The sequence below is a fragment of the Pseudophryne corroboree genome, chromosome 9, assembly GCF_028390025.1.
Source record: "Pseudophryne corroboree isolate aPseCor3 chromosome 9, aPseCor3.hap2, whole genome shotgun sequence".
NCBI classification, from domain to species: Eukaryota; Metazoa; Chordata; class Amphibia; order Anura; family Myobatrachidae; genus Pseudophryne; species Pseudophryne corroboree.
Genome location: NC_086452.1, coordinates 449538828 through 449562295, shown reverse-complemented (window position 1 = coordinate 449562295; position 23468 = coordinate 449538828). Strand labels below are relative to the sequence as shown.

Below are 23468 nucleotides of genomic sequence, written 5' to 3'. Positions count from 1 at the left end.
ACACGGGTACACGGGAAATGACACGGGTACATGGGAAATGACACGGCGTACACGGGAAATGACACGGCTTACATGGGAAATGACACGACACAGTGTACATGGGAAATGACACGGCGTACATGGGAAATGACACGGCGTACATGGGAAATGACACGGCGTACATGGGAAATGACACGGCGTACATGGGAAATGACACGGCGTACATGGGAAATGACACGGCGTACATGGGAAATGACACGGCGTACATGGGAAATGACACGGCGTACATGGGAAATGACACGGCGTACATGGGAAATGACACGGCGTACATGGGAAATGACACGGCGTACATGGGAAATGACACGGCGTACATGGGAAATGACACGGCGTACATGGGAAATGACACGGCGTACATGGGAAATGACACGGCGTACATGGGAAATGACACGGCGTACATGTCACGCAGGATGCACACAGGTGACTGTCACGCAGGATGCACACATGATGCACACAGGTGACTGTCACGCAGGATGCACACAGGTGGCTGTCACACAGAATGCACACAGGTGGATGTCACACAGAATGCACACAGGTGGATGTCACACAGGATGCACACAGGTGGATGTCACACAGGATGCACACAGGTGGATGTCACACAGGATGCACACAGGTGGATGTCACACAGGATGCACACAGGTGACTGTCACACAGGATGCACACAGGTGACTGTCACACAGGATGCACACAGGTGGATGTCACACAGGATGCACACAGGTGACTGTCACACAGGATGCACACAGGTGGATGTCACACAGGATGCACACAGGTGGATGTCACGCAGGATGCACACAGGTGGATGTCACGCAGGATGCACACAGGTGACTGTCACACAGGATGCACACAGGTGACTGTCACACAGGATGCACACAGGTGACTGTCACACAGGATGCACACAGGTGACTGTCACACAGGATGCACACAGGTGACTGTCACACAGGATGCACACAGGTGACTGTCACACAGGATGCACACAGGTGACTGTCACACAGGATGCACACAGGTGACTGTCACACAGGATGCACACAGGTGGATGTCACACAGGTGGATGTCACGCAGGATGCACACAGGTGGATGTCACACAGGATGCACACAGGTGACTGTCACGCAGGATGCACACAGGTGGATGTCACGCAGGATGCACACAGGTGGATGTCACGCAGGATGCACACAGGTGGATGTCACGCAGGATGCACACAGGTGGATGTCACGCAGGATGCACACAGGTGGATGTCACACAGGATGCACACAGGTGGATGTCACACAGGATGCACACAGGTGGATGTCACACAGGATGCACACAGGTGGATGTCACACAGGATGCACACAGGTGGATGTCACGCAGGATGCACACAGGTGACTGTCACACAGGATGCACACAGGTGACTGTCACGCAGGATGCACACAGGTGACTGTCACGCAGGATGCACACAGGTGGATGTCACACAGGATGCACACAGGTGACTGTCACACAAGTCCCAAAATCAACAGTGGAATATGTATATGTATATATATATATATATATATATATATATATATATATATATATATATACACACACATATGTGTATATATCTCCATACAAAAAGAAAACCCAGCACTCACCGTAGCAAGCTCACTTATCCTCAACACATCAATAAATAGATGAGTGGTAAGTGCACTTGTGTGCCCCGCTTCTGGGGTGGCGAGTCCTGTGGTTTTATATTTGTGTGTATATTGCGGGGTTAATCTATGGTTAACTCTTATTAACTGTGGCCACTACCTTTCTTATGCGCCCCTATGTAGACTCAATTATCCTAAACCTGTCTCAGCTGTTCCTTAGTAATTTATCAGCCAGTGTCAGGTGACTAGTGTACCTTTAAAGGCCATAATGTGTGTGGCAGGTGCACATTACACCTAGCAGGCAGATGATGTGTGAGACAGGTGCCAGGTTTTGAGACTCTGTGATAGTGTAGGACCTGCATGAAGGTGGGGTACCTTGGCGATTGGTTTACAGGCTTCTGTGCATTGGCCAATTCACTAAACCCCCATCATTTATTTATTGATGTGGTGAGGATAAGTGAGCTTGCTATGGTGAGTGCTTGGTTTTCTGTTTGTATGTATTTGAGTGATGTGGTCATGGGCTACATGCACCCCACCCTATGAGTGGTGAGTGCACGTGTGTGCTCCGCTTCTGGGGTGGCGAGTGCTGTGGTTTTCTATCTGTGTGTATATATATATATCCAAGGATCAGATTTACACTGCAATGTGTAGAGCACAGGTTCTCAAACTCGGTCCTCAGGACCCCACACAGTGCATGTTTTGCAGGTCTCCTCACAGAATCACAAGTAAAATAATTAGCTCCACCTGTGGACCTTTTAAAATGTGTCTGTGAGTAATTAATACACCTGTGCACTTACTGGGTTACCTGCAAAACATGCACTGTGTGGGGTCCTGAGGACCGAGTCTGAGAACCCTTGGTGTAGAGTATGGTCAAAGTGGGACACACCTTTATTTACCCAGAGCAGCTGATTTGCCTCCCCTGACTAATATAAGGCTCAGTGTTACATACTTTAGTTAATTATGGTAATGAGGCTACCAGGAAGCTAATGTGAAATATTCCTGTACACACCTGGGGGTGTAATAATCTAATTTACACTGTCCTCCCTGAGCGTCTTCTCCACTCCTCACACTTCTCATGTCTGTACCCCACCTCTCCCTGTACCCTCTTTCTACCTGTACCCCACGTCTCCCTGTACCCTCTACCTATCTGTACCCCACCTCTCCCTGTACCCTCTTTCTACCTGTACCCCACGTCTCCCTGTACCCCACCTCTCCCTGTACCCTCTTTCTAACTGTACCCCACGTCTCCCTGTACCTTCTACCTATCTGTACCCCATGTCTCCCTGTACCCTCTGCCTATCTGTACCCTCTTTCTACCTGTACCCTCTGCCTATCTGTGCCCCACGTCTCCCTGTACCCTCTGCCTATCTGTGCCCCACGTCTCCCTGTACCCTCTGCCTATCTGTGCCCCACGTCTCCCTGTACCCTCTGCCTATCTGTGCCCCACGTCTCCCTGTACCCTCTGACTATCTGTGCCCCACATCTCCCTGTACCCTCTGCCTATCTGTGCCTCCATCCTTCCTGTACCCTCTGCCTATCTGTGCCCCACGTCTCCCTGTACCCTCTGCCTATCTGTGCCCCACGTCTCCCTGTACCCTCTGCCTATCTGTGCCCCACGTCTCCCTGTACCCTCTGCCTATCTGTGCCCCACGTCTCCCTGTACCCTCTGCCTATCTGTGCCCCACGTCTCCCTGTACCCTCTGCCTATCTGTGCCCCACGTCTCCCTGTACCCTCTGCCTATCTGTGCCCCACGTCTCCCTGTACCCTCTGACTATCTGTGCCCCACGTCTCCCTGTACCCTCTGCCTATCTGTGCCTCCATCCTTCCTGTACCCTCTGCCTATCTGTGCCCCACGTCTCCCTGTACCCTCTGCCTATCTGTGCCCCACGTCTCCCTGTACCCTCTGCCTATCTGTGCCCCACGTCTCCCTGTACCCTCTGCCTATCTGTGCCCCACGTCTCCCTGTACCCTCTGCCTATCTGTGCCCCACGTCTCCCTGTACCCTCTGCCTATCTATGCCCCACGTCTCCCTGTACCCTCTGCCTATCTGTGCCTCCATCCTTCCTGTACCCTCTGCCTATCTGTGCCCCACGTCTCCCTGTACCCTCTGCCTATCTGTGCCCCACGTCTCCCTGTACCCTCTGCCTATCTGTGCCCCACGTCTCCCTGTACCCTCTGCCTATCTGTGCCCCACGTCTCCCTGTACCCTCTGCCTATCTGTGCCCCACGTCTCCCTGTACCCTCTGCCTATCTGTGCCCCCATCCTTCCTGTACCTTCTGCCTATCTGTGCCCCACGTCTCCCTGTACCCTCTGCCTATCTGTGCCCCACGTCTCCCTGTACCCTCTGCCTATCTGTGCCCCCATCCTTCCTGTACCCTCTGCCTATCTGTGCCCCACGTCTCCCTGTACCCTCTGCCTATCTGTGCCCCACGTCTCCCTGTACCCTCTGCCTATCTGTGCCCCACGTCTCCCTGTACCCTCTGCCTATCTGTGCCCCCATCCTTCCTGTACCCTCTGCCTATCTGTGCCCCCATCCTTCCTGTACCTTCTTTCTTCCTGTACTACATCTCCCTGTAACCCCATCCTACCTGTACCTTATGTCTCCCTGTATCCCCATTCTATCTTTACCACCTGCCTACCTGTACCCCATTCTTCCTGTACCACCTTCACATCTCTGTGAACCATGCCTAGCTATACCCCATGTCTCCCTATACCCCCTGCCTATCTGTAACCATATGCGTACCTGTAGCCCTTGCCTACCTGGGACCCATACCTAGCTGTACCCATGCCTGTCTGTGCCCCCTGCCTACCTGCACCCCTTGTCTCCATGTGTCCCCAGCCAACCTGTACCCCATGCCTACATGTGTCCCCAGCCAACCTGTACCCCATGCCTACATGTGTCCCCTGCCTACCTGTACCCCATGACTGCCTGTGCCCCCTACCTACCTGTACCCCCTGCCTATCTGTACCCCAGATGTGTACCTGTAGCCCTGCCTACCTGGGACCCATACCTAGCTGTACTGATGCCTGACTGTGCCCCTAACCTACATGTGCCTCCTGCCTACCTGTACCACTTCTCTCCCTGTGCTCCATGCCTACCTGTGTCCCCTACCTATCAGTACCCCATACTTACCTGTATCCCCTACCTAACAGTACCCCATACTTACCTGTGTCCCCTACCTATCAGTACCCCATACTTACCTGTATCCCCTACCTATCGGTACCCCATACTTACCTGTGTCCCCTACCTATCAGTACCCCATGCCTACCTGTATCCCCTACCTATCAGTACCCCATACTTACCTGTATCCCCTACCTAACAGTACCCCATACTTACCTGTATCCCCTACCTAACAGTACCCCATACTTACCTGTGTCCCCTACCTATCAGTACCCCATGCCTACCTGTGTCCCCTACCTATCAGTACCCCATGCCTACCTGTGTCCCCTACCTATCAGTACCCCATGCCTACCTGTGTCCCCTACCTATCAGTACCCTATGCCTACCTGTGTCCCCTACCTAACAGTACCCCATGCCTACCTGTGTCCCCTACCTATCAGTACCCCATGCCTACCTGTGTCCCCTACCTAACAGTACCCCATGCCTACCTGTGTCCCCTACCTATCAGTACCCTATGCCTACCTGTGTCCCCTACCTAACAGTACCCCATACTTACCTGTGTCCCCTACCTATCAGTACCCCATGCCTACCTGTGTCCCCACAGTATTTCTTCCTTCATACTTGATTGGTTAGTTTTTATCCTCTTGGCCCCCAATAACCTCTAAGAAACGATAAGACGGTAAAATGACACAGGAAATAGGAATAACGATGCAGGTGATTAATGATTGGTGAAATTGGAACTATCCGGTGCTCAGGTCTGCGTTACGGTGATTGACCTATCAGGGTCTCATTAATACTTTGTACTAGCCCAATTGATATGGATGTAGGACTGTGTCCTATTCAATAGATGGAGCAGAATATACATTGTTTTTATTCACCTTTTACCATTCTGAATGACGAGCTAGCCTCTGAAACTGTGGTATACAAATCCAATTTTATGGTTTGACTTAATAAAAGTTATGTTTTAAATCTCCAGTAATACATTTTCTTCTACTAAAGAGTGCGCCCACACACGAGTCCTCTTGTTTCCATGTCTCTTAGGCTGTTTTTCTGACTCAGGGCGCACCACCAAGCGGACGCATTTAGGGATCGTTCTCCCGCTATATTGTCCAATTCTGTTTTTTCACATATTCTGATTATAATTCTCTGGCAAGTGCGGAATCACAAACCCCTACCTGTCATTTACCTGTGCCCCCTGCCTACTTGTGCCCCATGCTGACTGCTACTCCTATCAAATGAGAAAGAAAACACTAACGGGACAAAATCCCATACTGGAATCAACTACAATATCCAGCATGGACTGCAGAGTAAGAACCAGCCGCAGATGCTGCAGCTACTGTCACTGACCACACACACAGATCCTTACTACTTACCCAAGCCACCTGCAAAGAGACTCTCTGCCCCGCAGACAATAACTGCCCCATGTGCCAGCGCTGTACCCTCAGATACCCCTCTGTAATGGCACTGCCACATTACCCACTAAGATGCATGTTAATGGCACTGCTTAATCCACCAACTCTTAAAAGTACTGTCTTATCCACCAACACCAACAAAGAAACCTTACCCACCAACACCAGGAATAATGTCTTACCCACCAAACCAAACAATGATGTCTTACCCACCAAACCCAACAATTAAGTCTTACCCACCAACACCAACAATGATATCGTTATCCACCAACAATGATATCTTTACCCACCAAACCCAACAATGAAGTATTACCCACCAGCACCAACAATTATGTTTTACCCACCAACACCAACATTCATGACTTACCCACCAAACCCAACAAGGAAGTATTACCTACCAGCACCAACAATTATGTCTTACCCACCATGACAATACTGATGTCTTACCCACCAACACTAACAATGAAGTATTACCCACCCGCACCAACAATTATGTCTTACCCACCAACCACAATACTGATGTCTTACCCACCAACAATAACAATGATTTCTTACCCACTAGTACCAACAATAATATCTTACCCATCAACACTGATGTCCTACCCACCAAACCCAACAACAAAGTACTACCCACCAACAATTATGTCTTACCCACCAACCACAATACTGATGTCTTACCCACCAACACTAACAATGATTTCTTAACCACCGGCACCAACGATGTCTTACCCACCAACACTAACAATGATTTCTTACACACCAGCACCAACAATGTCTTACCCACCAACCACAATACTGATGTCTTACCCACCAACACTAACAATGATTTCTTACCCACCAACCACAATACTGATGTCTTACCCACCAACACCAACAATGATGTCTTACCCACCAACCGCAATACTGATGTCTTACCCACCAACACCAACAATGATTTCTTACCCACCAACCCCAATACCGATGTCTTACCCACCAGCACCAACAATGATGTCTTACCCACCAGCCCTGCAGATGCTGCCATGCCCTTGCACACTGAGGTTGCTGTCTCCCCACTAACTATAACGGGTGCTGCCGTCCCACCCACTGACACGGAGGGTGCCCGTCTTACCCAGCCACAGAGCCCGCGGTGAGTGCGCCTCCTAGCCCCGGACGGTCATGCTGTGCCAGCCCCAGCACACGGAGGATGCAGCGGGTGCCCGGCTCGGTGTCAGCCGCTCACTGACAGCCAGAGCAGCCTGAGCAGCGGACGGGGAGGGGTGGGCGGGCATAGGCACATGAGCGGGCGGGGCCCCGGAGCTGTCACTCCGGGAGCGCAGGCCGGTGCACGTGGTTATCCTTGGGTATGGGCGGGGCTATGTTATGTTGTGGGCGTGTTCACCACAGTCTCCGCCCCCGTCAGCTTTATTTGTGTGCAGGGCAGTGCCAGGAGATGCCATCTGTCTCCCTACTGGCAGCAGGGCTGCTAAGTGCTGCATTGTACAGCACTGCACATAGTGATGGTGCTTTACCCATTCATGTCATCATGATCATCATCATCAATATGATTCTAAATATTATTATCATCATCATCATCATCATCATCACAATAATAATAATAATAATAATAATAATAATCTTCTTGTTCTTCATCATGTTGTTATTTTTATTCTTTTTCTGTGTGATAAAAGGTGCTGGTTGCTTACTGAAAGTTACAAGATGTAATGCAGCTTCCACACTGGATGAAAGTGCAGCACTTATTATATTCATTATTTATAGTCATTATTTATATTCATTATTTCCCCGCTTTCTTCCTCTTTATTGCTTTATAAACAGTTTCTTATTTATCGCAGCTTATTCCGTTGCGCTTTACAATTGAAACAACAGTGATAGAATAATCCCCTATCCGTTTAATCCTGGATAACAACAGACAGACATAGAGGTAGGAGGGCCCTGCTCGCACGCTTACACTCTATATTACAGGTTCTCAAACTCGGTCCTCAGGACCCCCACACAGTGCATGTTTGCAGGTCTCTTCACAGAATCTCAAGTGAAATAATTACTTAGTTCCACCTGTGGACCTTTTAAAATGTGTCTGTGAGTAATTAATACACCTGTGCACTTGCTGGGTTACCTGCAAAACGTGCACTGTGTGGGGTCCTGAGGACCGAGTTTGAGAACCTGTGCTCTATAGGATTCAGGAGCTAGTTATAAGAATGAAGGTGCCGGTAATGAGTATCCCCGAGTACCACCACAATAAAAGCACTAATTATTATTATTATTATTGTTATTATTATTATTACTACTTGTAATATACTTACTATATCCAGGGCCGTTTCTAGCCAATTTGGCTCCCAGTGCGAGATGAAAAAATGCCCCCCCCCCCCCCATTCACATTATAAAAAATGCGCCCATCCCCCCCATAGATATAAAGAGTGAAAGCATGCGCACGCCGAAGGCGCGCGCGCTCCCGGCAAGGGGGCGTGACCTCGTTAAAATGGGCGTGGCCTCATCTGATCTCATCATCACGGCCACGGGATAAAAAAAAAAAAAGGCCTCAATTTACACATTACAGCAGGCCCGCGACCCAATTTTACACAGCACGGCAGGAAAGTGTCCCCATTTTACACATTGCGGCAGGAAAGTGTCCCCATTTTACACATTGCGGCAGGCACGTGCCCCCATTTTACACATTACGGCAGACAGGTGTCCCTATTTTACACATTAAGGCAGACAGGTGTCCCCATTTTACACATTCCGGCAGGCAAGAGTCCCCATTTAACACATTCCGGCAGACTGCGTCCCCATTTAACACATTCCGGCAGACAGGTGTCCCCATTTTACACACTACGGCAGGTGGGGGGGGGGGGGGGGGGGGGAGGGAGAGAGAGAGGGAGAGGGGCTGACTTACATTTCAAGCGGTTCTTCCCGCTCTTCAGCCGCCTCTCCCTCATCTGCGCGGAGCCGCCGCCGGCCGACTTGGCTCCCCCTTCTCCCTCCTCCCGAGTGCCCAGCTCGGGGGGCGGGGTTTCGCGGAATGACGCGATTGCGTTGTGACGTCACGACGCAAACGCGTCATTCCGCGAGACCTCGCCCCCCGAGCTGGGCACTCGGGAGGAGAGGGGAGGAGGGTTTCAAAGTCCTCAAAAAGTGCCGCGGCAGGCGCCCCGTGCGGTTGCACGGCTCGCCCACCGCAAGAAACGGCACTGGCTATATCTGCATACCTCCTTACCCTCCAACATGACCCGCCCCACTAGGTACAAAATGCTCTGTTTCTGGACTTCCCTCTTAATTTATTATTGCCATCACTTGTGAAGAAACGGCTTTCTTATCATTTAACTGGTTCAACACAGGTGATGGAAATCATAAATTAAGAGGGAAGTCCAGAAACAGAGCATTTTGTACCTAGTGGGGCTGGTCATGTTGGAGGGTCTGTATACCTCCCAACATGACCCTCTCCAGGAGGGACACAATGCTCTGCTCCTGGACTTCCCTCTTAATTAATGATTGCCATCATCTGTAGTGAAACACCTTTCTCATCCATTAACCTGTTCAACACAGGTGCCGGCAATCATACATTAGGAGAAAGGTCCAGATGCAGAGCATTGTGTCCCTCCTGGAGAGGGTCATGTTGGGAGGTATGCTATATTACTATACTCCTGCATCAATGGATATGAATGCATACAATAAGAACAGTAAGTAAATCTTGTGTATAGAAACAAAAATATCACACACATATACATCAGGGGACATGACACAATACCCCGTGTGGTGTGACCACAACACTTTTTTTGGCAACGCAATGAACTTGTCCTGATGTTCTCAAAGGGCAATGTTAAGAGGTAATATGCTCCCAAGTTGGAAATGCGACGTAGAGGAACAAGAAGTAGGCGTGCTCTGTGTTTCCTGAGGTGGGCGATGCCAAGCATTATGTTCCAGTTTGCGTCACATTTACATTGCAAGTATCTTAGCTAATCTAATCTAGTGGTGTAGTAACTACCAGGTTGTGTGGCCACTGTGGGGCTCGGTGGTGTGTGTGGCACAGCAATGGTGTGTGGGTCCAACTCAGAGGCGGAACTACCGCCAGTGCAACCAGTGCGTTGCACTGGGGCCCGCCACTGTCCAGGGGCCCAAAGCATGTAATAAGTCAAACTGACTCATTACATGCCGCTGTGTGCTGTGGGCAACCGCTGCCCGCAGCACACAGCCGCTCGGAGAGAGAGGAGAGGAGCGCAGCGGTACGGGGGGGGAGGAGGAGGGAGGTGGAGGAGGGAGCCGCAGCAGCGCTGTGTTATTGGTGGAGGTGCTGCTGCTGCTGTCCCTCTGTTTCACTATAGGCTGTCTTCCACCACTGTGAAGCACATCCCAGCATTCACAGCGGCGGAGAACAGCCTATAGTGAAGCAGAGGGACAGCAGCAGCAGCGCCTCCACCAGTAACACAGCGCTGCTGCGGCTCCCTCCTCCACCTCCCTCCTCCTCCTCCTCTCCTGCCCGGGATCTCTGCCAGAAAAAGCTGCACAGAGGAGCCTGAGCCAGCGGAGAGGGTAAGTATAATTCTTTCTTTCTTTCTTTCTTTCTTTCTTTCTTTCTTTCTTTCTTTCTTTCTTTCTTTCTTTCTTTCTTTCTTTCTTCATGTGCAAAAAGGGGGACTGTCTGCCGTAATGTGTAAAAAAGGGTGAATCTGTCTGACGTAATGTGTAAAAAAGGGGGAATCTGCCTGCCGCGATGTGTAAAAAGGGGACGCTGTCTGCCGTAATGTGTAAAAAGGGGGAATCTGCCTGCTGTAATGTGTAAAAAGGGGGACGCTGTCTGCCGTAATGTGTAACAAGGGCACGCTGTCTGCCGTAATGTGTAACAAGGGCATGCTGTCTGCCGTTATGTGTAAAAAGGGGGACGCTGTCTGCCGTTATGTGTAAAAAGAGGGACGCTGTCTGCCGTAATGTGTAAAAAGGGCTCGCTGTCTGCCGTTATGTGTAAAAAGGGGACGCTGTCTGCCGTTATGTGTAAAAAGGGGGACACTGTCTGCCGTTATGTGTAAAAAGGGGGAAGCTGTCTGTCGTTATGTGTAAAAAGAGGGACGCTGTCTGCCGTAATGTGTAAAAAGGGGACGCTGTTTGCCGTAATGTGTAAAAGGTGGACGCTGTCTGCCGTAATGTGTAAAAAGGGGAATCTGTCCGCCGTAAGGTGTAAAAGGGGCTCTACCTGGTGTAGTGGTGCTACTGTGCGGCGTAATTTGAATAATGGAGACTACTGTGCACCGTTGTATGAATTGGTATTATTTTGTGGCCACACCACTTCCCCATGAAGCCACGCCCCTATGTATTTTTGCGCGAGCCTACGGCGCGCACTGCCCCTGTTTTGCATGCAGGGGTGGGGCTCCGATGCCGTTGCTTGCACACAGTGCTAAAATGTCTAGTTACGGCACTGTTGCCAGGTATCCATTTCTCTGGCCCTGAGCAGGTCCCCCTTACCAGATCCTCTCCAGGGGTGGATCCCGACTTGGATGGGATGGGGGGGGGGGGGGGTATCCAACTCATGTGCACAAAACCCTCAGCCGGCCTGGGATGGTGGAGCATCATTTCTGGACCCTCTATAGGGCCTGGCGATGACAAGTTCCACCTATCGTCTGTTCTCTCTATGCAGTAAAATGTCTGCCTCCGTTGTGGGTCCTTTTGCTGCAAATTAATATTGCTTAGGGCCACATGTTCTATCTAGGATGCCCCCCTTTATAAAGTGACTGTGGGGCATAGTTATCAGGGCTTGGAGAGAGATAACGTACCAACCAATCAGCTCGTGTCCTTTTTCAGTCAGTAAAATCACAGGAGCTGATTGGCTGGGACTTTGATAGGCCCTATACACTGGTCGACATCAGTCAAAGATATGAACGAGATACCGTTCATATCTTTGAGTGTGGAGGCTCCAGCGATGAACGATGCGCGGCCCCGCGCTCGTTCATCGCTGGTCCCCCGTCGGCTGTACATGCAGGCAGGGCCGGATTAAGCCTTGGGGGTGCCCGGTGCACTTAATATAGGGGGGCCCCAGTGGAAGGTGGGGGGTGTATATTAGATTGTGCATACTTCCCAACATGTCCCATTCCAGGAGGGACAAAATGCTCTCTCCCTGGACTTCCCACCTAATATATGATTGGCGTCACCTGTGTTGAACAATTTAATTTATAAGAAAGGTATTTCAACACATGAAATTGCAATCATAAATTAAGAATGAAGTCCGGGTAGAGAGCATGTTGTCCCTCCTGGAATGGGTCATGGTGCGATGTATGGATTGTGTATATTAAATTTAAACCAATGGTTTATATTAGTTTTAACTAATAGTTTAATAATGCCTGGGTACTGTTTATAGCTCCAAGTAATTGAAAGACAACTATTTTGTAACATTTTTTTGTAGTGGAACAAAGACAAATTAACCTTAAAATACACATACAAAAGTAAAATAATTTATCTTGTCACATGCAAGAATAGCAGCAGCCTCTGTATTACTTACACACTGGGGCAGGACTCAGGAGGACTCTGTGTGTGTCTCTATCTCTAGACCCAAATGGATTAGTTGCATAACAGTTTACACAAGACTCAGACACCCAGGCAGGGAAGAGAAGAAGCTGGGATCCTCCTATCTCTCCTCTGGTCGGAAAGCTCTGTCGGTAGCTCATGAAACATGATATTCCTGTGTCTCTGCCTGCACCGCATACTGTCCTGCTCATATTCTAGCTGCTGGTTCTTCTGCTGCTTATGAGGGAAAGCTAGTGATGTCAGTGTGCTCTAGCCGGGGGGCCCTCTGACAAAGGGGGGCCTGGGGTACAGTATGCCCTACATCCCCCCCTTAATCTGGCTATGCATGCAGGCCAATATGGACGATCTCGTCCATATTTGCCTGCACTTCAATGCAGCCGGGTGACGGGGGAGTGAAGAAACTTCGCTCCCCCCGTCACTGCCCCTCCGCCGCCGGGTCGCCCGTCGGCCGTATCCTCCGTCGGGCAGCTCGGCCAATGTGTAGGGCCCTTAACTCTCTCCATTTTATCTCTGTGCGCGGCTTGATACATCTCCCCCTATATAACTTCTAGCAGGTGAGGGGATTAAACATAAGGTGTGTTTTTTTAACTCCATGCTTGTACTTTTTATTACAAGCAGCATTATATATGACAGCAGAATTAGTATGCCCTCCTCTAATGCATCCACGTGCTCAGCAAAGACCTGGCCATCAGAATGGGTTTTATCTTAGATGTGCCCGAACAGAGATCTAAAATGAAGGACGCAGTTTGTGACGTTACAGTATGATAAGGTTCAGATGGGATGACTTCAATACCTGCATATTGAGCTCACCCTCCAAACACATTACTTCCCAGAATCTGAGGCGTCCATCATCAACAGCCAATCAGAACTGGGCTAACAACAAGGGGGTGCAGCAGCAGCACCTGCCACTGCTCTGAGAGCTGAGACAGGAGAGGTCTGACCTTGCTCAGCAGAAAGCTATTGTGCTAGAGAGAAATACCGGTTTTACATAATACCTCTCTGAGTCCTGTAATTAGAATAAGGCGTTGGACAGGTGCCTAAGGAGTTACGGCAGATAGACCTCTCCCTTCCTGCATAATGCATATGAAACTCTTCTTTGCTTCTTATGCAACAAGTCTTCCCAGGGACTGAAAGATGTTATCCTATTGATTTATGGGCCTAATTCAGACCTGATTGCTGTGCAGCAAATTACACTGTCCTGCGATCAGATAGCCGCCGCCCAGGGGGAGTGAAAATTCGCCCCGTTCAAGTGTGCGATTGCAGGTGTACACTGTGAGAAAATTCACCTCAGTCGGTGGACAGCTGCAAAACCGTTCACACATCACACTCACCATGGAATGTTTTTCCCACTCTGTGCAGTGTGTGCGTAGCTCAATACTTACTCCTCCAGTGCGATGAGAACAGGCTGATCAGGGCCGGAGCTGACGTCACACACCCTCCCTGAAAACAGTTGGGCACGCCTGCGTTTTTCCAGACACTCCCAGAAAACGTCCAGTTACCACCCACAAACGTCCGCTTCCTGTCAAAAGCCGAAGCCCGTGCAATTGAAATTTTCGCACCATCCTGTCGCTATTTGGCGACGCGCCTGCACATTGCTGTGCATCCGCATGTGCAGTCATTCGATAACTGGCCGCTGTGCGATTTCGTACAACGGCGATCAGGTCTGAATCGGGCCCTATATTGGGTGGGGGAAACTGTGAATGAATGAGGTAAAAGTAAGGGTGATCTGAGAGACCTGACAGGGCTTGGGGTGTCACCAGGGACGGATTGGGAGATAAAAGTGGCCCTGGAAAAAAATCTAGACGTGGCCTCGTGGGCGGCATCAAATCAACTGTAGGCGGGACCAATACAAAAGTAGGCAGGATTACTGCTTCAAAATGTAATGTAGGCGGAGTTACACCAACAAAAGGCAGATCATGTTAGTGTTCACTCTAGGATTTTTTTAGGACAGGGTACTGATCACGGGGAGGGCACATTTTTCATTCGGGAGGGCACTTTTTTAAGTTAGAAGGGCAAAATTAGGTACAGTACATACTATAATGCTTGGTGCTCCCATTCCCACAGGGCAAAGCATGGACAGTGCGCGCCTAAAATTTAGGGGCATTGTTTTGTGGAGAAGGGGCGTGGCCACATAACAGTGGCAATTCACATTACACCACACAGTAGTGCTCCTAATACACAATGCACCAGGTAGAACCTCCTATACACACTGCGACAGGTAGAGCACGTTATACATATTGCGCCAGATAGAGCACGTTATACACATTGCGCCAGGTAGAGAGCACTGAGACACACTGCACCAGGTAGAGAGCACTGAGGCACACTGCACCAGGTAGAGAGCACTGAGGCACATTGCACCAGGTAGAGAGCACTGAGGCACACTGCACCAGGTAGAGAGCACTGAGACACACTGCACCAGGTAGAGAGCACTGAGGCACATTGCACCAGGTAGAGAGCACTGAGGCACACTGCACCAGGTAGAGAGCACTGAGACACACTGCACCAGGTAGAGAGCACTGAGACACACTGCACCAGGTAGAGAGCACTGAGGCACACTGCACCAGGTAGAGAGCACTGAGGCACACTGCACCAGGTAGAGAGCACTGAGACACACTGCACCAGGTAGAGAGCACTGAGGCACATTGCACCAGGTAGAGAGCACTGAGGCACATTGAACCAGGTAGAGAGCACTGAGGCACACTGCACCAGGTAGAGAGCACTGAGACACACTGCACCAGGTAGAGAGCACTGAGGCACACTGCACCAGGTAGAGAGCACTGAGGCACACTGCACCAGGTAGAGAGCACTGAGACACACTGCACCAGGTAGAGAGCACTGAGGCACATTGCACCAGGTAGAGAGCACTGAGGCACATTGAACCAGGTAGAGAGCACTGAGGCACACTGCACCAGGTAGAGAGCACTGGGGCACATTGCACCAGGTAGAGAGCACAGAGCCTTATTGCACCAGGTAGAGAGCACTGAGGCACACTGCACCAGGTAGAGAGCACTGAGACACACTGCACCAGGTAGAGAGCACTGAGGCACATTGCACCAGGTAGAGAGCACTGAGGCACATTGCACCAGGTAGAGAGCACTGAGGCACATTGCGCCAGGTAGAGAAAACTGAGGCACATTGCACCAGGTAGAGAGCACTGAGACACACTGCACCAGGTAGAGAGCACTGAGACACATTGCACCAGGTAGAGAGCACAGAGACACATTGCACCAGGTAGAGAGCACTGAGGCACACTGCACCAGGTAGAGAGCACTGAGGCACACTGCACCAGGTAGAGCACAGAGACGCACTGCACCAGGTAGAGAGCACAGAGACACATTGCACCAGGTAGAGAGCACAGAGACACATTGCACCAGATAGAGAGCACAGAGCCTTATTGCACCAGGTAGAGAGCACTGAGGCACATTGCACCAGGTAGAGAGCACTGAGACACACTGCACCAGGTAGAGAGCACTGAGGCACACTGCACCAGGTAGAGAGCACTGAGGCACACTGCACCAGGTAGAGAGCACTGAGACACACTGCACCAGGTAGAGAGCACTGAGGCACATTGCACCAGGTAGAGAGCACAGAGCCACATTGCACCAGGTAGAGAGCACTGAGGCACACTGCACCAGGTAGAGAGCACTGAGGCACACTGCACCAGGTAGAGAGCACTGAGGCACACTGCACCAGGTAGAGAGCACTGAGGCACACTGCACCAGGTAGAGAGCGAAGTAAGGCATAAGCAGAGTATGTGGAGGGGAGCGTGGCCGGCTCTCCTGATAGCGGCCATTGGCCGCCGCAGCAAGGCATAAGCAGATGACATGGGGGTGGGGGGTGGGGGGGGCGCCTCTCCTGATAGCAGCCAGTGGCTGCAGTAAGACATAAGCAGTTACTCCATTAAACAGTTCACAGGGGTAAGACGGGCCACGGCCCACCGGGGGAACTCCCAATACATGCACTGGCCAATCCTGCCCTGTGTATGTATGTATGTATATATATATATATATATATATATATATATATATGTATATGTGTGTTGCAAATGCCATTTGCATGGTGGTAATGCTGACCCCGAGCGCTAACACCTACTTTTTCTTACTTATCACTTTGGGACTTGGGGGTGTGCAGCAGGACTTCAGGTGTTCGGTTGAGCCAGGCACCTTGTATAATTAAGCCCCGCCCCCACCGCATATTGCCATGATTCGCAGGCCTATAGGGAGGGGGTGGAGCCAAATGGATATTATGGAAATTGCATTGCATTGCCTCTGCCATCTCCTCACAGTCCCGCGAATCGCGGCAAAATGCCGCAGGGGGAGGTGCTACGATCAGGGGCTGGGGGACCGTGGTCACAAAAAAATAAACATATGTGGTCCATCGGAGAGGGGGGAGGGGGTTCTGGGTGCTCCCACACGTCTGCTGCGGCGTGTGAAAGCAGTAGAGCCGGTAACGCTGCCCAGTCTCACTCTCAACTGATCGGTATAAATTCCCCACCTGCTTGTCTTTCAGTAATCAGTGTGCTGGAGGAGAGTGAAATTTCAGAATCACGGAGTCCTCCAGTCTGCGGGCCGCTGACAGGCACTGGCTGCAAAGAATGAGTGACTCGTTTCTGGGGGCGAGGCCACATGCATCAATCGGCCCCACAGGCCCACAATGCCATCGGCCTCCCGGGGAAGTTCCCGGTGACTACAATGGCCAATCTGGGCCTGGGTGTCACCATTCACTGCAGACTTCAATGATTTATTATTATTATTATTATTATTATTATTATTATAATATCATCATTCATATTTGCCTTCTCTCCCACAATTTCCAGGAAACTCACAATTTTGGGTGACGGCTTCATGATCTGTGACAGTAGTCAGCCCTATCGGATCCCGTCCGCAGGGGAGGGATGATGCCATTTGCTATAAATTGCGTCATAACGGCCCGTCCCTTAAAACATAGTACCACAAGTCAAGGCATCATATCACGGGGGATTGGGCCACAATGACGCAAGTTTCAATGCCACACCCCATTCCTGGATCTCCCTCTCCCAAACCCCCAGGAGTAAACGCTACTACAGTAAGTATGCGTTCATTTTAATAACACAATAGGCTGCAACAGAACAGTAGGAGCTGAGCCTGATTGATCACCGTTACATTGATTCTGCTTCGGGCCCCTCTGAGTCTTAACCCGCTTCATTTCTCGAACCCCCCCCCCCCCCTCGCTCCTCCCCATCAGTACTTACCTTCCCTGTGTGGCAATCTAGGTTTCCTAATAGATGACCCACCTCTGAGTATCAGCATTTACAAAGCCCAGTTGGCCCTTAATTTGGCGCTGTAGCTGCTACGGATGCTAATCCGTATGATGTCATTTGTCAGTAGAACATTTTGTCCACAAATTTGTTTAGCGCTTACTCTGTACTTGACAAGGGCCGCCCTCCTTCCACACAAAAATTTTCCTCTCACCCCGTACCAATGCTGCTCCTCAAACGTCGCCCACCATCTAGGCCGGAAATTCATTTGCACCTCATTAATGACCTCCAATGTGTGCAGTGACATCATTTCATTTTCTTTTGCTGCAACATCTGGGAAAAGTTGGCTTCTATCCGTTTACCAAGTGTTTTCCCAAAGTTTAATGTTCCAGTATCACAAAACATATGTTGTGGCATAAAGCAGGTTTTGCAGTGAAGTTGATGTGGTTTGTGTACAACCTCTATTGCGTACTCTGCCAAAGTACATTTTGTTTACAACAGACACACAACACCATATGTTTTTTGTTTAATCCACTGCTGGGAGCTAGTGACCCAGACGGGGCGTGGATTTCATGCTTCTCTATTGGATATAAACTAAATATTTCATATTTTTCCAAAGCATAGGTATTTATTGAAGGGAACTTCCAATGTGTTTTAGGGGTCTATTTATCAATAATCGCATGCTCATTGTGATCTGGGCGAGATATTAGTACCCAAAATTGCATTGCATTATGCACTTATTCCGCTGCCATGTTAGAAAGAACAACCGCATGCAGTACGGCCCCCCACTCTCCCCCTGTCGTCGCTTTGCCCTGCCGCTGGGTCCCGTTGATGACGGCTTTGCGCTGGGTACACATAGTCTCTCTAGTGTGTACCCAGCCTAAGACTTGGAGAGAGATAAAGTGGATGGAGATAAAGTATCAGCCAATCAGCTCCTGTCTGTCAGGCTCTGGAGCCTTACCTCCAGCGGGTGCTCCCACCGGTTACCGTCCCGCTGGTTGGCACGGCTGCGGCGGCAGGGAGCTGATGGCGGCGGGTCCTCCTGGACGGATGTGCGGCTGCCAAGGGCCGGGGGCCGAGGGTCTGGAGAGCCGGGCGCTGTGGCGGGGATCGCTGCGGTAAGGTCCTCTGGTGGTGACACAGTATAGTGTGTCAGAGACAGAAGCTGGCGAAAGCTGTGTGCTAGCAGCTAAGTATGTCTCCTGTGCTGGGGGCAGCCATGTTGGAGACCAAGAGTATTACCAATGAAGTTCCCAATCTGTGTCCAGCCAATCCTGCGTGTTCTCCCCTTAAAAAAGGGGGCTGGCTCAGAGGGAGAGTGCCAGTGCTTCAAGTTACCTCCTTGTGAAAGGTTCTCCAGCTCTGTGCTCCCAGGTTACTTCTGGTTCCCTGGTCCTGGTTGCTCTCATCCATCGGTTACCTAAACGCTGCTGCATTCCTGCTGTCTAAGTCCGTTGCCACTCGTGGAAGCACTCACGGGGTCCCAGGTCGTAGAGGAGCTCCAGGTGCTAACAGCGGTCCCCGCAGCAGTCTTCATTTCTTCAAAGTCCAAGTTCTTCAGCCTCGTCTTTCAATCACAAACCACAGTCTTCATTTCTTCAAAGTCCAAGTTCTTCAGCCTCGTCTTTCAATCACAAACCACAGTCTTCATTTATTCAAAGTCCAAGTTCTTCAGCCTCGTCTTTCAATCACAAACCACAGTCTTCATTTATTCAAAGTCCAAGTTCTTCAGCCTCGTCTTTCAATCACAAACCACAGTCTTGAGTTCTTCTTTACCGGAGTTCTTAAGCTTCACTCTTCAAGTCATTTAACCATAGACTCTAATTCTTCCAGTTTCTTCAATTTCTCCAATATTCGTGTACAGCCTGATTATTCATTAAAACTACAGTTATCTTCCTACGAAGTCGTCCTTTTTTTTACGCCCTCCGGCCAACGTTAACACTAAAGGTGTGTACACACGGTGAGATTTTTTCTTGAGATTTTGACTATATAGTCAAAATTGCAAGAAAAGTTAGTGCAAATCGCAAGGTGAAAGTCACCTTGCGATCCCGATGCGCGGCCCCGCCAGGTCGGCATCGCAAGAAAAGATAGACTGTACAGGCAAGTCAATTCTTGCTAGATCGGTGTACTATCTAGTTCATCTCACATGTCAATGACATCTCACATAAGCCAAAATCTCACATAAGCCAAAATCGTAAGCACACATAGTCCATATCTCAAGAAAAGTTAGTCAAAATCTGTCCTATCTGGGCTCCGGGGAGTTCAAGGGAAATCGCAAGTAAAAATCGAACATAGCAAGAATCTCACCGTGTGTACACACCCTTAGTTTGGCTTCCACCCCATGAGGAGGAATTACATTCAGCCACCTCGTTTACTCTCCTCACAGGTAGCTGTCCCTTCAGCCAAAACTCGGTTGTCGGAACCCCAACTTTTTCAAACCCAGCCTGTAACATGACAGCTAGGAGCTGATTGGCTGTTACATTATCACCGTGCAATTTATCACTCTCCAAGGTTTGATAAATCTGGGTCTTTGTAAAGTGTCATATCCACCGTTCCACTTACATACACTATCAATATGCCAACATGCTATTACCGTCAAGTAATGCGAGTTCTCATATATATCAGTAGTTGGGATCTCAGTCATTTAAATAGGAGGCTTCATAGTATAAATATACTGTAGGTTTACAATGGTTAAATGTAAAACCAATGCAGTAAGAATTGATTTAATACATATACAGTATACGGTATGTATTACTTACCTATGGAGATAATGCAATCCAGGATTGAGGCAATTCCCACGCTATTCTGACCCATTGCATACATCGCAACTTTTAATATTTTAGATTTGGGACCCCTCTGCATGGCGAAACAGCGCCTGCTGGAAAAGAGGGCGTGGCCTCAGTAAAAGGAGGTGAAGCTTCGCAAGAATGCCACGCCAGGGTCGGACTGGCCCACTGGAGAACAGGGGTAACCACCGGTGGACCCCACTGCCTGTGGGCCCACCTCCTCCTGTTATTAATCTTCTACATTAACATGCACGTACAAGCAGTGTTTACTATATATACTTATCAAGGGACACAGCCCATGTACTCTCTACTGGTTAGCCGGGACTCTGTGTTGGTTGGCCACAACCTTAAGCATGGGCCCCTACCACTGCATTTCCCCGGTGGGCCATTATTGCCCCAGTCTGACACTGTGCCACGCCACCCGTTTTCGTCACTGCGGGGGCATGCCCAGTGCTCTATGAGCTGCTGGCATGCCCCCAGTCCCTCTGTGTCCTGTGAATAGACGCTGTGCACATGCGCACAGCATCTGTACACCGCTGCTGCAGCCAATGACAGGAGCCTCCCAACTGCCCCCCGCCCCCGCCCCCCTCCACCACCATGGGACACTGCGGCCTGAGGGTGGGACAGCAGGATAGTCCCCAAAAAAGGGACTGTCCTGCGAAAATCATGACAGTTGGGTGGTATGCCATTGCTTGTTCTCCAGAACTGACCTAGGGGGTAATTCAGACTGGATCGCTGCAGCGATAGCAGTCTGAATCCCTTTGTGGAGTGCGCCCTCGCACAACGGGAGACCACTGAGATGCCAACAGCATCTCAGGACTGCAATCGCCTCTGCCTGATTGACAGGCACGCCAGGCCAGCGGCGTTAGAACTGCATTGGTGGCTCGCGGTCCATACAGCGCAACCGTATCCGGACCATTGCGGGGGCGGGCTGCGGTGGCAGCCGCTGAGACCCGGGACACTGAGGGTAGCCGCCTGCCAGCACAGTTAGGCTGTGCAGGCAGGGAGCTACTCGCCGGGTGCAAAAGCATCGCCGCTGTGCACCCTTGCGGGGTGGGGAGGGGGTAGGGCCTGACATGTGGAATGGATATAGCCCTGTGCTGGGCGTCACCACGCATTAAGTGATTGTAGATGTGCTAAATTTAGCACATCTACAATCAGATCTTAATTACCCCCCTAGCTCTATGTATTAATAATTGTGGCAGTGCCGTGATTACTAGTAGTCCATATTCAAAATGACTTTTTCATTTTACCACAAATGTCCTTTTTATGTACTAGGGACTGTCCCTGCGAGGGGTGGTCTTCAGTATGCCGGCCGTCGGGCTCCCGGCGACCAGCATACCGGCGCCGGGAGCCCGACGCCCGGAATATCAACACTTATTCTCCCTTGTGGGGGTCCACGACCCCCCTGGAGGGAGAATAAAATAGTGTGGTGCGCGTAGCGCGCCACCGTGCCCGTAGCGAGGCGAGCGCAGCGAGCCCGCAAGGGGCTCATTTGCGCTCGCCACATTGTCGGTAAGCCGGCGGCCGGCCTCCCGGCGCCGGTATGCTGGTCGCCGGGAGGCCGGCCGCCGGCAGATCGTAGTGAACCCCCTTGCGAATTACACCACAATCGACCACAGTGGAGTCTGTCACATTTCTGAAAGACATCTCGAGAGAATCTGACTCTGCGCATGCGCACATCTGCCCTGATTCTGATTTGGAAGTAGAGCAAATAAAAAGCTGTGCACCTAGGTTACACCATGCTGCACTGCAGGTGAGGCAGATGTAACATGTGCGGAGAGAGATTTGGGTGGGGGGTGTCCAAACCGAAATTGAATTTCCAGTGTAAAAATAAAGCAGTCAGTATTTAGTTACCCTGCACAGAAACAATATAACTGGATTTGCTCCCTTTGCATTGCACATTGGTTTGTTCCAGATACAAAGTTATACCACTTTCACCAGACAAGTGTGACAATCCTGGCTTTTAAGTATCGGGTCATTTTGCTGGTCCTAGCCTTACCCCCTTCCACACAGGAAAGCAAATTACCAGGTGAAGCAACTACCCGGTAATTTTCCAATCAATGCTGGTATTTCTCTGTGTGGAGGGGTCAACCCGGGTTGCAATTGCCGGGTCTCTGACCCTAGTAAAAACCAGGGTTGAAATCCGCGAATTTTGACCCGGGTTGACTTTTTCACACAGAGAGCCGGATGTACTAAGCAGAAAATGCGGTAAACCCCCTGTTTACCGCATTATCCTGATGTACTAAGCCCCGGCCGGCTGGTCAGCGCTGCGGCGGGGTTCGCCAGCTTTAGCCTATGGGCTTCTCTCCACGGCGCTGTGTGAGGGATCCGATCGGATCCCTCCCAGCATGCCCTGCGGCCGCCCCCCGTCACCCCGCGCATGCGCAGACTGACTCCTGGGGACGAATCCCGGAAGTCGGGCTGCCGCTGCGCATCGCGGAGGACAGCTCTTATCGGAAGAGCTGTCCTCCGCAATGCTGATCGCATATGTTAGTGCATATGCGATCAGGGCGGCGATGGGCAGCGATGTACATTAGTACATCCCGCCCAGAAAAAGGACCTGTGTTAATTGGCAAATTACCATGTAAAAGTGCTTTACCCGGTAATTTGGTTTTCTGTGTGAAAGGGGTATTACTTGTCTTTTTTGCTTTACTTCCAAAGCAGAATCAGACTCTGGTCAGTTGCCTGAGTTGGATGGAGGCTGTAGGACAGGGGCCCTCATTCCGAGTTGTTCGCTCGTTAGTGGTTTTCGCAACGGAGCGATTTGTC

General features: G+C 50.5%; 1 protein-coding gene across 1 annotated transcript in view; it reads right to left on the bottom strand.

Annotated features, from left to right (window-relative positions):
* MGLL (monoglyceride lipase) overlaps positions 1 to 7442 on the bottom strand; it is a 92134-nt gene extending 84692 nt beyond the window's left edge. The window contains exon 1 of the mRNA XM_063941177.1: positions 7279 to 7442. The gene's annotated coding sequence lies outside the window, so the exon portion shown is untranslated. The remainder of the gene's footprint in view (positions 1 to 7278) is intronic.
* Between the last annotated feature and the right edge of the window lie 16026 nt (positions 7443 to 23468).